At 45.2% G+C, this 14,513-nt stretch overlaps 1 protein-coding gene across 2 annotated transcripts in view; it reads right to left on the bottom strand.

The window, feature by feature from the left end:
• The window catches only part of SLC39A14 (solute carrier family 39 member 14), a 51,523-nt gene extending 37,843 nt beyond the window's left edge, over positions 1-13,680 (bottom strand). For both annotated transcript variants that reach the window (XM_061425839.1, XM_061425838.1), the window contains exon 1: positions 13,530-13,680. The gene's annotated coding sequence lies outside the window, so the exon portion shown is untranslated. The remainder of the gene's footprint in view (positions 1-13,529) is intronic.
• Between the last annotated feature and the right edge of the window lie 833 nt (positions 13,681-14,513).

The raw sequence follows: 14,513 nt of genomic DNA, 5'->3' as shown, positions 1-14,513 counted from the left end.
TTTTGCCTGGAGAATCCCAGGGACGGGAGAGCCTGATGGGCTGCCATCTATGGGGTCGCACAGAGTCGGACACAACTGAAGCGACTTAGCAGCAGCAGCAGCCAGCAGTACAGCTTGCTCCCTGGGACTTACATGGTTTCCCCTGACTAGCAGGGCACACATGCCCACCTCACTTGCTCCCACACAAACCAACTTTTCAGGCGTTCAGTAAAAATGAGAATAAAACAGAGGGTTTGGGTTCTGGTCTGCCTCCTCATCCCACCATTGAAAGAGCAAAACATAAATTTTGGGAGTCACAGAACATGGGGTCACAAGACTAGGACATGACTTAGTGACTAATCAAATATATCCCACTTTTCTTATAAGGTTTCTGCTTTTAGTAGCATGCTTGGAAAACCTTTTGTCACCCTGAAATTATAGAAATATATACCTGCTTTTTTCTGGCATTAAAAAAATTTACATCTCTAATTTATTTAGAATTTAATTTGACATAGTGTGAGAAAGAGAAACTCACTTAAACAACAACAAAAAAAGGAGTTAGCTAATTACCCCAGTTGTTTTTTAATGAACAGTCTATTTTCCCTGTAAACCTCAACAGTAAAGTCTATAAAAGATAAGAAACAGGGGTGAAGTCAACGACATCCTTTGTGTAAAGAAAATCCACAGGGGACCGCTCTGCCAGTGAAATCTAACAGCATGGCTAGGGTGCCTTCTCTTTCCCTTCCTCTTTCCTGTTCAGAAATATAGGTTCAAAAATCACGAGAAGAAGTCCTACTTGCCAAGGATGGCAGAGCAGAAAGATCCACTGAAGAGAGCCTGGGTTCCTGCAGGCACCACTGAGCAGGAACCCAGCCTCCTCCTAATCGCCAGAGGCTTTACATGCTGTTGCCTAAACTAGCCTTGTTGGACTCTGGTATTTGCATCTGAACACTCCTGTAACTCATCCACAATCCTTTCTTCCCTAATTTTATAATAATAGGAATTGCTAGGATTTATTGTTGCCAGGCACTGTGCTAAGCAATTTGTTTTCATCAGCTCATTTAATCTTCTCAATAACCTTACTAGGATAGATTCTGCAGTACTTCTCCAATTATAAGTAGCAATGGCAGGTTTTCAGAGTTGAAAAAGATACTACATTAAATGCACACATCACTGAGACTCCTCCCTAGTTCAGAAACATGAGAACAGAACAAAAAGGCATTTTAAAACTGAGGAATGGAAGTACGCATTCAACAACAAGTGTCTATCAAGTACCAACTGTTGTGGGCACAGGGAATACAACAATGACCAAAAAGACAAAAATCCCTACCCTCTTGGAGCTTGCTCTAATGCAAGGCTCATAATAGTAAAAAACTGCAAGCAATCTAAGCATACAAAAGAAGGGAATTGCTGGGAATTCCCTGGTGGTCCAGTGGTTAGGACTCCAAACTTACGCTGCCAAGAGCTCAGGTTCAATCCCTGGTAGGGGAACTATGATCCCACAAGCTGCACAGTACAGTCAAATTAAGGGGAAAAAAGAAGGGGATTGCTAAAGTAAAGTGAAGAAGTGAAGTCGCTCAGTCGTGTCCAATTCTTTGCGACCCCATGGACTACTATGCTCCTCTGTCCATGGGATTTTCCAGGCAAGAGTACTGGAGTGGGTTGCCATTTCCTTCTCCAGAGGATCTTCCTGACCCAGGGTTCGAACCCAGGTCTCCTGCACTGTAGGCAGGCGCTTTACCGTCTGGGTCACCAGGGAAGTTCCTAATCCACATAACAAAATATATAGTTCAACTACAGAGATTTAGAGCTTGGGCTCCAAGTGCAACAGACCTCAGTGTAGATCCTGAAACACACATTTACTAGCTTCAAGGCATTTCGTCAAGTCACAACATCAAGGAGACTTCCTACAGGAAAACAAAGCTATTAACAGTCTCCCTTGGAGCAAATGAGAAAACTGAGTAAGATACTAAGTATAAATACAATGCTAGATATACAGTAATGGCTCAATAAATGTTAATATTCAGGAAAATAATGACATGGAAAGACATCATATGCTAAGTGAAAAGAAAAAAAGAGGCTACAAAACTCTCTGTATAGCAGAACCTGTTTTCCTTACAAAGTATGCATTCGCAAAAAAAGATGAAAAATATTTAACAAATTGCTAGTTCTTGGTGGTGAGTTTAATGGTGACTTCTGTTATCTTTTTTACTCTGTATTTCCTACAATGAACCTGAATTACTTTAAGAAGAAGGTTCAGAGGGTTCTCTGGTGGCCTAGTGATTAGGGTTCCACACTGTCACTGCCATGGCCTAGGTTCAATCTTAGATGGGAAACTCGGATGCAGCCAAAAAAAAAAAAGAAGAAGAAAGTTCACTTTCAAGTTCAATTAGGAAATGGGAAAGGCTTAATGATGACCCACTGGAAGGCAGCTCTCTCCCCTTTTTTAAAGACCTTCACTTAAGAGTCTGGCAGTGGACTCCAGTCCTAATCTGCATGAGCAGAACTTCCTGTGTGCCTGGTCCCCTAACGTGGGTGCCCCCATGAGCAGTCTCACCATGGTTCTTCTGAATCTGAGTTTCCTGGGTGAGACCCAGGTAACTGTACACACAGCTCTGATCGATCAGCCTGCCTCTTGTCTGGGGTACTGGTCTGACATTCTGGTCTAGTCAGGACTGCTGGACTAGACAGACAGACTATAATATCCTGTGGTTTATCAAAACTCTTTGAAGTCAGTTCACCCTCTCTGGCCAACAGATACCACCGTTTCTGCCCTGCCCTTCCTACAGGGAAACTAACTCTCAGTGAGAACTCCTTGCACAGAGACAAGTTGTTGGCATTACAAAGAGTCTAGAATGTAGAATGTAGGCCAGAGTCCTCAGTAACTGATACCCACCTGGTTCTCAGACGTGTAGCAATGTGAGGGGAGCGGGAGACCTGAGGCTAGGCCCTGGTCTCCCCAACAGCCAAGCCTGCCTTCTGTCTTTAAAAACAAATCCAACTTTTTTTTTGAAGCTCTGTGAACCAGAGTTTACAAAGGACAGTTCCCCCCATCCTGAGTACAGTGGGTAGACTGTGCATGCTTGGGTGCTAAGTCACTTCAGTCCTATCCGACTCTTTGCGACCCAGTGGACTGTAGCTCGCCAGACTCCTCTATCCATGGGATTCTCCAGGCAAGAATACTGGATTGGGTTGCTGTGCCCTTCTCCAGAGGATTTTCCAAACCCAGGGCTCAAACCTGCTGCCTCCTGCAACTCCAGCATTACAGGCGGATTCTTTACTGCTGAGCCACTGGGGACGCCCAATGGGTTGAATTCAGTTCAGTTCAGTCGCTCAGTCATGTCCGACTCTTTGTGATCCCATGAGCTGCAGCACGCCAGGCCTTCCTGTCTAATACCAACTCCCAGAGCCTACCCAAATTCATGTCCATTGAGTCGGTGATGCCATCCAACCATCTTATCTGTTGTCCCCTTCTCCTCCTGCCCTCAATCTCTCCCAGCATCAGGGTCTTTCAAATGAGTCAGCTCTTTGCATCAGGTGCCCAAAGTATTGGAGTTTCAGCTTCAACACCAGACCTTCTAATGAACACCCAGGACTGATCTCCTTTAGGATGGACTGATTGGATCTCCTTGTTGTCCAAGGGACTCTCAAGAGTCTTCTCCAACACCACAGTTCAAAAGCATCAATTCTTCGGTGCTCAGCTTTCTTTATAGTCCAACTCTCACATCCATACATGATTACTGGAAAAACCATAGCCTTGACTAGATGGACCTTTGTTGACAGAGTAATGTCTCTGCTTTTGAATATGCTGTCTAGGTTGGTCATAACTTTCCTTCCAAGGAGTAAGCATCTTTTAATTTCATGGCTGCAATCACCATCTGCAGTGATTTTGGAGCCCCAAAAAGAAAGTCTGACACTGTTTCCATTGTTTCCCCATCTATTTGCCATGAAGTGATAGGACCAGATGCCATGATCTTTGTTTTCTGAATGTTGAGCTTTAAGCCAACTTTTCCACTCTCCTCTTGAGGCTCTTTAGTTCTTCACTTTCTGCCTTAAGGGTGGCATATCTGCATATCTGCATATCTGAGGTTACTGATATTTCTCCTGGCAATCTTGACTCCAGCTTGTGCTTCATCCAGCCCAGCGTTTCTCATGATGTGCTCTGCATATAAGCTGAATAAGCAGGGTGACAGTATACAGCCTTGATGTACTTCTTTTCCTATTTGGAACCAGTCAGTTGTTCCATGTTCAGTTCTAATTGTTGCTTCCTGACCTGTATACAGATTTCTCAAGAGGCAAGTCAGGTGGTCTGGTATTCCCATCTCTTTCAGAATTTTCCACAGTTTATTGTGATCCACACAGTCAAAGGCACACTTTGGCATAGTCAATAAAGCAGAAATAGATGTTTTTCTGGAATTCTCTTGCTTTTTCCATGATCCATTGGATGTTGGCAATTTGATCTCTGGTTCCTCTGCCTTTTCAAAAACCAGCTTGAACATCAGGAAGTTCACGGTTCACATACTGTTGAAGCCTGGCTTGGAGAATTTTGAGCATTACTTTACTAGCGTGTGAGATGAGTGCAATTGTGAGGTAGTTTGAGCATTCTTTGGCATTGCCTTTCTTTGGGATTGGAATAAAAACTGATCTTTTCCAGTCCTGTGGCCACTGCTGAGTTTTCCAAATTTGCTGGCATATTGAGTGCAGCACTTTTACAGCATCATCTTTCAGGATTTGAAACAGCTCAACTGGAATTCCATCACTTCTACTAGCTTTGTTTGTAGTGATGCTTCCTAAGGCCCACTTGACTTCACATTCTAGGATGTCTGGCTCTAGGTGAGTGATCACACCATCGTAATTAACTGGGTCGTGAAGATCTTTTTTGGACAGCTCTTCTGTGTATTCTTGACACCTCTTCTTAATATCTTCTGCTTCTGTCAGGTCCATACCATTTCTGTCCTTTATTGAGATCTCTAGTCTTTCCCATTCTATTGGTTTCCCCTATTTCTTTGCATTGATCACTGAGAAAGGCTTTCTTATCTCTCCTTGCTATTCTCTGGAACTCTGCACTCAAATGGGTATATCTTTCCTTTTCTCCTTTTCGCTTCTCTTCTTTTCACAGCTATTTGTAAGGCTTCCTCAGACAGCCATTTTGCTTTTTGCATTTCTTTTTCCTGGGAATGGTCTTGATCCCCAAATCCATGTCTACCCCAAAACCTCAGAATGTGACCTTATTGAGAAATACAGTCTTTGCAGAAATAATGATTTAAGGATCTAGAGATGAAGTCACCATGGACTTTCAGTAGTCCCTAAATCCAATGATTAGTATGTTTACAAGATAAAGGACAGGGAGATTTCGTCACAGACAACAGAAAAGAAGACCATGTGGAGATGGAGGCAGAGAGGACAGTGATGCTGCTACAAGCCAAGGAACAACTGGAGGCACCAGAAGGTGGAAGACCCAAGGAAGCATGTACCCCAAGAGCCTTTGGAGGCAATGTGGACCTGCTGACCCCTTGATTTCAACCTTCTGGCCTCCAGAACTGAGAGCAAATTTCTGTTCTTTTAAGCCACAGAGTTTGTGGTCATTTGTTAGGACGGTCACAGGAAACTAATATTTAGATGCTGGAATTAAGGCTTAATATCTTTTATCTGGGGCTTCCCTGGTGGCTCAGTGGTAAAGAATTCACCTGTCAATGTAGGAGACCCAGGTTGAATCCCTGGGTCACGAAGATCCCCTGGAGAAGGAAATGGCAACCTACTCCAGGATCTCTTGCCTGAGAAATCCCATGGACAGAGGATCCTGGCGGGCTACAGTCCACGGGGTCACAAACAACAACAATCTTTTATCTGAAACTATCCTGCTAGAGTTGGCAGAATTCCAAGATAGGCCTCAACGACCTTCTCCTTTGTATGTGGGCAGGAGCTGAAAATATGAGATATCACTCCTGTTATTAGGTAACATTATCTGCCAAAGGGATTTTGTTGGTGTCAGCTGACCAAATCAGTTGACCTTAAGACAGGGAAATTGATCTTGTATGAGTCAGAACTAATCAGGTGAGCTCTTAAATGGGATAGGCTCCTCCTGGCCAAAGGGGTTTGAACCATGAGAAGGAGTCAACATGAGAGAATAACTTTTCCAATGTGGAGGTCCAGCAGACACCAAGTAACCAAGTGATCCAGGAAAACATCACCATTAACACCACAAATGCCTTGATATGATGCTCTTAAAAGGATGCAACATCATTTTTGTTGATATTCTTGCTAAAAATTCGTGACCTTATCCTAAGGGAGAAAGATACGGGATGGTTACAAATTGGAGCAGAGAAACGACAACTGAATGCAACGTGGGATGGCAGACTGGATCCTGGGACAGAAAAAAGATATCAGCAGAAACAGTGGTGAAATTTAAATGAGGCCTGCAGTTTAAAGTTTTGTGCCAATGTTCATTTCCCGTTCTTGATGATTATACCACAGGGTGAGGGGATATAAAGGAACTCTGCTATATTCTTTGTGACTTTTAAGTCTAAAGTAAGTTGAAAATTAAAAGTTTACAATAAAAGGAAATAACTGAGCAGAATAACAGAGGTTGCCTCACAGCCTCAGGATTACACTTTTTCTCCCATACTTCTTTATACTTTTCAGGAAGTATGCATTACTCTTGATAATCAAGGACACAAGGTTGGCTGGAGTAAGTGGACTGGTGCAAAGGACGTTGATTTGGGGCCAGTGGTGTTTTTCTGGAAAAGAGCACACTGACCCCAAGACAAGGCTGAAAAGACCAGCAAGTCTTTGATAAACAGCTAATACCTACCAGAGACTATTGGTACCTTATACCCCAGAACCCTAGTGATCCAGGAACATACATCTTAGTGCCACTATTCATGGTCTTCCTTGATGGGGAAGTAAAAGAAGTCTGTCTGCAATGCAGAAGATGTGGGTTCGATCCCTGGGTCAGGAAGATCCCCTGGAGAAGGAAATGGTAACCCACTCCAGTATTCTTGCCTGAAAAATCCCATGGGCAGAGGAGCCTGGAGGGCTACAGTCTATGGGGTCGCAAAGTTGGGGACACGACTGAGCAACTAAGCACACACACATCATTATTCACACAGCTCCCCTGGCAGGAACCCGCTGGCTCAATTCCACCTCTAGGAAGCCTTCCCAGATCATTCTCGCCCCCCAGTCGCCTCACCTTCGACTGGCCTCTTTCAGTGTCTCCTGGCTGTTCCACTCAATGGAGCTTAAAGAATGCCACAAATAGCATGTGAAGCTGCCAACATGTACTCAGCTCATCTCAACACATATTTTACAAGCCTCCTTGGAACAGAAACAGTGTTTTGCCTGTCTTCATGGAGTGGGCACTCTCTTAGCTGAGCTCTGCTGGCTGGGCCCATCCCTGCAGCAAAGAGGCCCTCTCTGTTGTCACTGTCCAGGATTCCTTTGTTGAGAGTCTGCTGTGCCTCTTTTCAAACTTCTTTATGCCAGTTCTGTTTGGTTTTAAACATAACTGAAACATAAATGCAGAGAGGAAAACTTTTGATTTCTACAAAAATGAAACTAAGTGCTCTAGAATGGCAATTCCCAAAACTGTGGTCTTAGATGACACCTGGATACACTGAGACTGTGTGAGGAGGCTGGAGAGGTGAAAATTAGTTTTATTAGAAAATTAAGATGTTAAAAGCTTTTTCACTCTCATTTTTCAGCGGCTATGTGAAGTATGATGAATATGTGCCTGTGTAGTTTTCTGAAATTTCCGAGGTAGAAGTTTAGGGTATAAATATATGTGTTTTCAGAGATTAACTCAGTTTGTTCTCAGACTTCCACTGAGTATTTATCAGCAAAATTATTCTATACGTACTATAATCTGTTATATCTAATAAATCATTATTTTGAAGTCCTGAAGATATGCAAAAATGTAAAAATAATGCCACTTTTTCGACTTTTTGGAAGTTATTTTCCATAAAAACATGCATTTCATGTTACCATGTAATTATCTTATTTCTATTATTTTAAATGAATAAACAACTCTTTATATTTAATTTTTAACATGGTAAATAGCAGGTTTAGCCAATAAGTGGAAGACTAAATTAAGGAATCCTAGGATCAAAAAGTTTGAGAACTGCTCATCTTGAAAAATGTGTTACAAATGGGGGAGAAAAAGATTAAATTCAGTTCAGTTCAGTTCAGTCACTCAGTTGTGTCCGACTCTTTGTGACCCCATGGACTGCAGCACACTAGGCCTCTCTGTCCACCACCAACTCCCAGAGTTTACTCAAACTCATGTCCATTGAGTTGGTGATGCCATCCAACCATCTCGTCCTCTGTAAATTAAGTGTGTGCATTAAAAAAGTAGGATGCTGCACATGGACTGATTTGCAAATGTCTTAGATTCTTGATCTATCATTATTTCTTAATGGAGACTAATTAACAGATGTATATATCCTGTCACCCAGCAATCTCACTTCTGTGAATTTCTTTTGTAGTCATATACATAGGAAATGCCATTTAGTAAAGTTATTCCCCGTAGCACTGTACATAATGACAAAATATTGGAAACAACCCAAACTAGGGGAGAAAGGGAAGCAACACATGCTGGTTTAAAAACTATCATGCTTCCCTATCCTGGAATAATATGCAGCTATAGTAAAAGTGTTTCCTGGGCTGACAGGGAAAGATCCAGAATAGTTGCTAGGTGAAAAAAGCAAAGTGCTAAACAATGCCTAAAATGCTAACTTAGAGCATTTCTAAAACTGGGATGGGGTGGGCAGAGGTGAGACTTTTTACTGTACTGGGTGGGAGTTTATGGGGGTGCAGTTAATGTATGTGTAGTTGCTTTTTAAACCTTTTTCATCTTTCTAATCCTTAAACTATGGATTATATAGCATAGAAAAAATTTTTTCCTGTTAAAATTTTTTTCTTCCATTTTATTGAGACATAATTCACATACGGTAAAAAAAAAAAAACAAAACCAATTGTAATAAAAGAAACCAGAAATCACAGGTCATACATGCAGATGTGACTTTTATATACAATTTGCAAGTGTAATTAGCAGACCTAGATCCAAAGGCAAAGCCTCAGCCCTAAATCAAAGTTTTGGCAAATAGAAATATATATGCACACAGAGGCTGTAGAGAGGGGGAATTGGATCAAGGCAGTCAAAAGGTAGAAACTTCCAGTTATAAGATAAATAAGTACTAGGGAAGTAATGTGTAACATGCTAAATATAATTAACACTGCTACAGGTCATATTTGGGGGTTCCCTGGTAGCTCAGCAGTAAAGAATCCGCTTGCAATGCAGGAGATGTAGGTTCCACCCCTGGGTCGGGAAGATCCCTTGGAGAAGGAAATGGCAACCCACTCCAGTATTCTTGCCTGAAAAATCCCAAGGATAGCGGAGTGTGGTAGGCTATCGTCCATGGGATCATAAAGGATGGACACAACTGAGCAACTAAACCACCACTAAACTTTCATATGTGAAAGTTGTGAAGAAAGTTAAATCCTAAGACTTCTTATCACAAGAAAAAAAATTTTTTTCCTATTTCTTTTATCTTTTACCTCTGGGATGATGTATGTTCATTAAATTTATTGTGGTACTCATTTCATAACTATATAAATCAAATCATTATGCTGTACAACTTAAACTTATACAGTGTTGTTAGTTATATCTCAATAAAATGGGAAGAAAAAAATGCATGAACATGCTTTTAAGAAAAAATGAACTGTTTAAAACATGGATTTTAAAAACATCCCCAACTTTTAGCTGACATTTTAATTACTAACACTGCTAAGAGCCTCTAGGGACCCAATGGTAATAAATTCAGGACAGTCACATTCTCATTCCACCAGAGCCCAGAACTGTCCCAGGCCTGAGGTTGGAGAAAGGTTAGGAGGCCTGATAATGCAGTCAGATCAGAGGCAGGTAAGTTGGTTTCCCATGGACGGACATGCCAACAGCTCTCTCAGGGTGATTCTGTGGCCACCTTCCCTCTCGCCTGTGGGAGGGTTCACAAGGGTCTCTGCTTCTTCTTACCCAGGGCCAATAAGGAGTCCCCTCTGGGAGCCTCGATAGCCACAGTAAGGGTGAAGACAGCTGAGCCTCGGAGACCTTGTGGTGAGGCTGTCCTGCTTGCCCGGACAACGCATGAGGCCCCTGGCTGGTGTAGACTCTGGACTCCTTATCTGGCGGGCAGTCTGCCAGCCCGCCAGCCTCAGAGTTCAGAGAAGTTCCATTGTATCCAGAGAGTCCAGCCTAGGGCCCTAGCAGCATGACCCTTCCTCACTCACTCCCAATCCTCCTGTGTCGGCAGGGAGTCTGGAAAAAGGAGAAGGGAGAAGAGTTCTCCAGAATAAATTTCTATCCACACAAGCTGAGAATTCCCGTCCCCCAAATAAGCACAGGGAAAACTGGCTCCTTTTTCTTCATGTTTTCAAGGAAATGTCTGAGATTTCCAGCAGTTTTATCATCATACTTACGAATAAAAGTTGCACCTCTTTTTCCAGCGGGCTACAGTCCACGGGGTCACAAAGAGTCGGATGCAACTTAGCGAATGAGAACGCATGCACGCTGGCCCTATCGAGCCTCTTGGCCAGTAGCAAGAAATGTAACTTGGAAACACCAGTTAACCTCTAGATCCAGTTTCTTTAGCTGTAAAACAAAGGGTCTAGACTCGAAGATTTCCAAAGTCCCTCCAGTTCAATATCATATCACCATCGGCGGTTCTGCAAAAACGCCTAAGCGTTACTTTCTTCAGGCATCAAGCGCGAAAAGGCTGGATTATTTCGGAGGTCCCAATTTCCAGAAATATACATCTATTCACGGCACTAACTCTTAGATCTCAACATCCTGTAAATACTGGACCCGGATTGAGGGTTGCTCCTGGAACTGAGGTGTAAACAGGTAAGGAAAACAGGAAGTAGGTGGAACAGTTCTAAAACAATCCAGTCCAATGACTGATCTAGTGCGTGCGCATGCGCAAACATGCGCGCATGCGTGCAGATGCACACACGTCACTAGTCTTTTCCACCTATTACCGGTCCGGAGAAACAGTACTTCCGTTACCTGAAAGAATCAGCATAGCTTGCAAAACTAAAGGTGGGGGGAAAAAGGCTCTGTGGAACTGTGAATATGCCAATGCCTGGCACGCCACAGAAAAGGAGCCTACCCAGAAAGGCACGGAGGTTGCCTCCACGTTCCCTAGATGAATCAACGTGAAGCCTGGACTCACACTATTCCTACAACCCTAGCTACCTATCAGCTCCTAGGACTCCTAAATCATCCACTTTACCCCAGAGAAGATGATAATGTTGATTCAGATGATAACAAACCTCTACTACGCTTCAAGTACAACCACGACGTGCTACACAGCGGTTAGGACAGGTCTGCAGAAGCAATGTCTCCTGCTGGAGAGTGATGGGGCAGGATTTGAACAGATTTATGAGCTTCCCTGGTGGCTCAGAGGGTAAAGCGTCTGCCTGCAATGCAGGAGATCTCGGTTCCATCCCTGGGTCAGGAAGATCCCCTGGAGAAGGAAATGGCAACCCACTCCAGTACTCTTGCCTGGAAAAATCCCACGGACAGAGAAGCCTGGTAGACTACAGTCCATGGGATCACAAAGAGTCGGACAGGACTGAGCGACTTCACTTTCTTTCACTTTCATGTGGCTCAAAGGGCTCCCCAGGTGGCTCAGTGGTAAAGAGCCCGCCTGCCAATGCAGGCGAAGCAAGAGACCTGGGTTTGCTTTCTGTATCAGGAAGATCCTCTGGAGGAGGAAATGGCAACTCACTTAAATATTCTTGCCTATAAAATCCCATAGACAGAGGAGACACCTGGGCTATAGTCCATGGGATCATAGAGAGTCAGACACAACTAAGCAAGCACACACGCATGTGGCTCAAAAGCTAAGAATTCTTCTGCCACCTTGTACCGTCTCTAGTAGAATGCTATCTTCTCTGAACTTGACCAAACACAACAATGTGACCTCTATTATGTTGCTACCTTATTCTTCATGTAAGGATGGATGTTCTTTCTCCCTCCAACAAGTGGAGCCAAGAGCCAGATCCCATACCCTTTTTGTACTCTCCAGTGGCCAAGTGCAGAGCCAAGCACAGATCAGGAACTGCGTATTTACAAACTGAAGTGATGAAATACTGAGAGTCACAGGGCTCTGGTACCTCAATGCAGTGTTCTTGCCTCAATGACAGGGCCAGTCATTCTGTTTGGTGCTTTCTAGTCATACCTGCAAACCAGGAAGCGTACCACTATATAGTGGCTGTCACAGTTTATGAAAAACTCACCTCTGAGCATCCAACAGGAAATGGATTGTGTAGTTTTTAAAATTTCACCTACTAAAGTTATGAGTCTCGACATTCTTTCTCTTGCTTCATCAAGTTTCTCTCCGTTTTTATGGCTCTTGTTTTAAAAGTTAAGGATTCATTGTAGATGCTGTGGATAAGAGACCACAGATCTAATCTGCACTTAGCACTGACTCCATTCACAAGACATGGGGCAAGTTAGGAGCAGAGGTGGGACAGAAGCCAGGTAGCTAGGCCAGAACTCACCAGGTTATCACTGCGCTGCAAGTGGGAGACCTAAGCAGCCTGGGGTTCCTAGAAAAGAATGACTCCAGGCAAATCCCAGCCCAGGCAGGCTCCAGGAAGAAGGGTCAGGTCAAAGCTGCTCCTACCCCCACTCTATCTTAGGTTCCCAGGAGAGGAGTCAGCCCCTCACCAAATCATGCTCACATGCTCAGGATACCCAGACCCTAGTCAACTCTAGAACCTCCAAACGGAAGCCACAACCCAGAGCCGAGGAAAATGTGACTCAACTGGACCTCCGGATCATACGGTATAACTGTTTGGATGGTATTTTGTCCCATTGCTCTAACCCACCAAGAGAGGGCAGCCTGCCCCAGACCACCTAACCCGGTCGGTAGGAACCAAAAACAGCTAAAAAGCCATGCCCACAGGATGAGCCAGGTCAGAGTTTAGTTAGTCCCTCCTTTGCTATTCTTCAGCTCCTGCTCGGGGCCAGCTGGGAGGCACCGGGCTTTTGTCTTCAGCTGCGAGGTGGTCTGGCCCAGGTTAAGTGGGCACTCAGCTCCTGGAAAGCCAAGTCTAGATACTACTGTCCCATCAGAGCCATCCCGAGAGCTGCCCACCAGATTTGCCCGTCTACTCTCTGCTTTTCTCCATGCTCGAGTCCATGGACTCCAGGACACCTCTCTCAGCCTTAGTGCGGCTACCGACATCCTCTCTTGCGCCCAGATCCCGCGCTCTCCAGTCCAAGGGGCCGTAGCTGCACCTTCCCTTCCCTCGCCACTGAGGACCCCTCGTAGTGGCACCGCGGCCAGGTGTCGCCTCCATGTAGCGTCCGGGCCCGCGTGTGGGTCCACTCGAGCGACTTCCGAAACCGCGGCTGGGCTCCGGGTTCTCTGAGCAGCCGTGCCCCCACCCCCACTCAGTGACCCGGAGCCCCGGAGGCGCACTGCTCCTCCGCGCGATGCCCCATCTCCGGGGCACGGAGCTGCCCCTCCCGCATGGCCTTCCGCCCTCACCTGAAGCTGGGCCGACGTCACCCGGCCCCGCGCACCCTCACAAGCCAGGTCCCCCGGGCGACCCGCAGCAGCAGTGGTAGCGGCAGCGCAGCTAGGTCGGCGTGCCCGCGCGCCCTCAGCCCCCTGCCGGCGTCCTTCCTCCGCGTGGCGCGCATGCCCCGCTATATACCCTGCGCGTCACGGCCGGGCCCGCCCCCGCCCTCGCCCCGCCCCACCCCACTGTCCCCAGGGCTTGCCACGTGGGCTCCGGCCGGTGGTAGGGCGACTTAGGAGTGCTGCCTGCCAGCCACCCGCTAGACCCAACAGGAGCTTGGCTTGCCCAGGCTTGCGGGGCAAGCCAGCGTCTTTCTGCGCCTTGGGGCCTGAGCTCGAGCCCCTAGCTCGCCGAGATCCTAGCTCACCTCCTAGCTCTATCGGCTTCATCTTCTAACCCTACTGCAAATTCCATTCATCTTTCACTGAGGTTTCCTCGGGAAAGCTCCCATCAAGACCTTTCCCTCCTTCTATGGGAAGCTCTCATAACCTGGTCTCCATCCTCTCGGAGAAACACTGCCAACCACCTGATGTGTGTGTGTGTGTGTGTATCTTAACACATCTGATTAATATAAAAAGCTGCTTTTTCCTCCCCAACTCGATTCTGAAATATCCTGGGGGTGGGGGGAACGCACCCGTAAGTAATAATGTTTCTTCTGCATTTTGCCACCAAACAAAAGAACAAAAAAATTCCTGTTCAGGTTCCAAATACGCCGTATCATACTCAATTTTCGAATAAGACGTCGCACCACTCTACCAAAATGATCAGACTCTCTAAGAAACCATAGTGCTTAACGGAGGCTGGGAGGAATGTTAATTTTTGTGTGAGGAGTGTCCTAGGACTCTTTTCTGATGTGAAGCAGTTCTATTGAGATGGATATCTAGCCTCGGAAATGCAAATTTCTTGAAAAAATAAGCCACCCATTAAACTCCCATTGTTCTAGTCTGCTG

This window comes from Bos javanicus, chromosome 8 (genome assembly GCF_032452875.1).
Source record: "Bos javanicus breed banteng chromosome 8, ARS-OSU_banteng_1.0, whole genome shotgun sequence".
NCBI lineage: Eukaryota > Metazoa > Chordata > Mammalia > Artiodactyla > Bovidae > Bos > Bos javanicus.
Note: the sequence above shows the minus strand (reverse complement) of the source record. Positions and strands in the feature narration are given on the sequence as shown.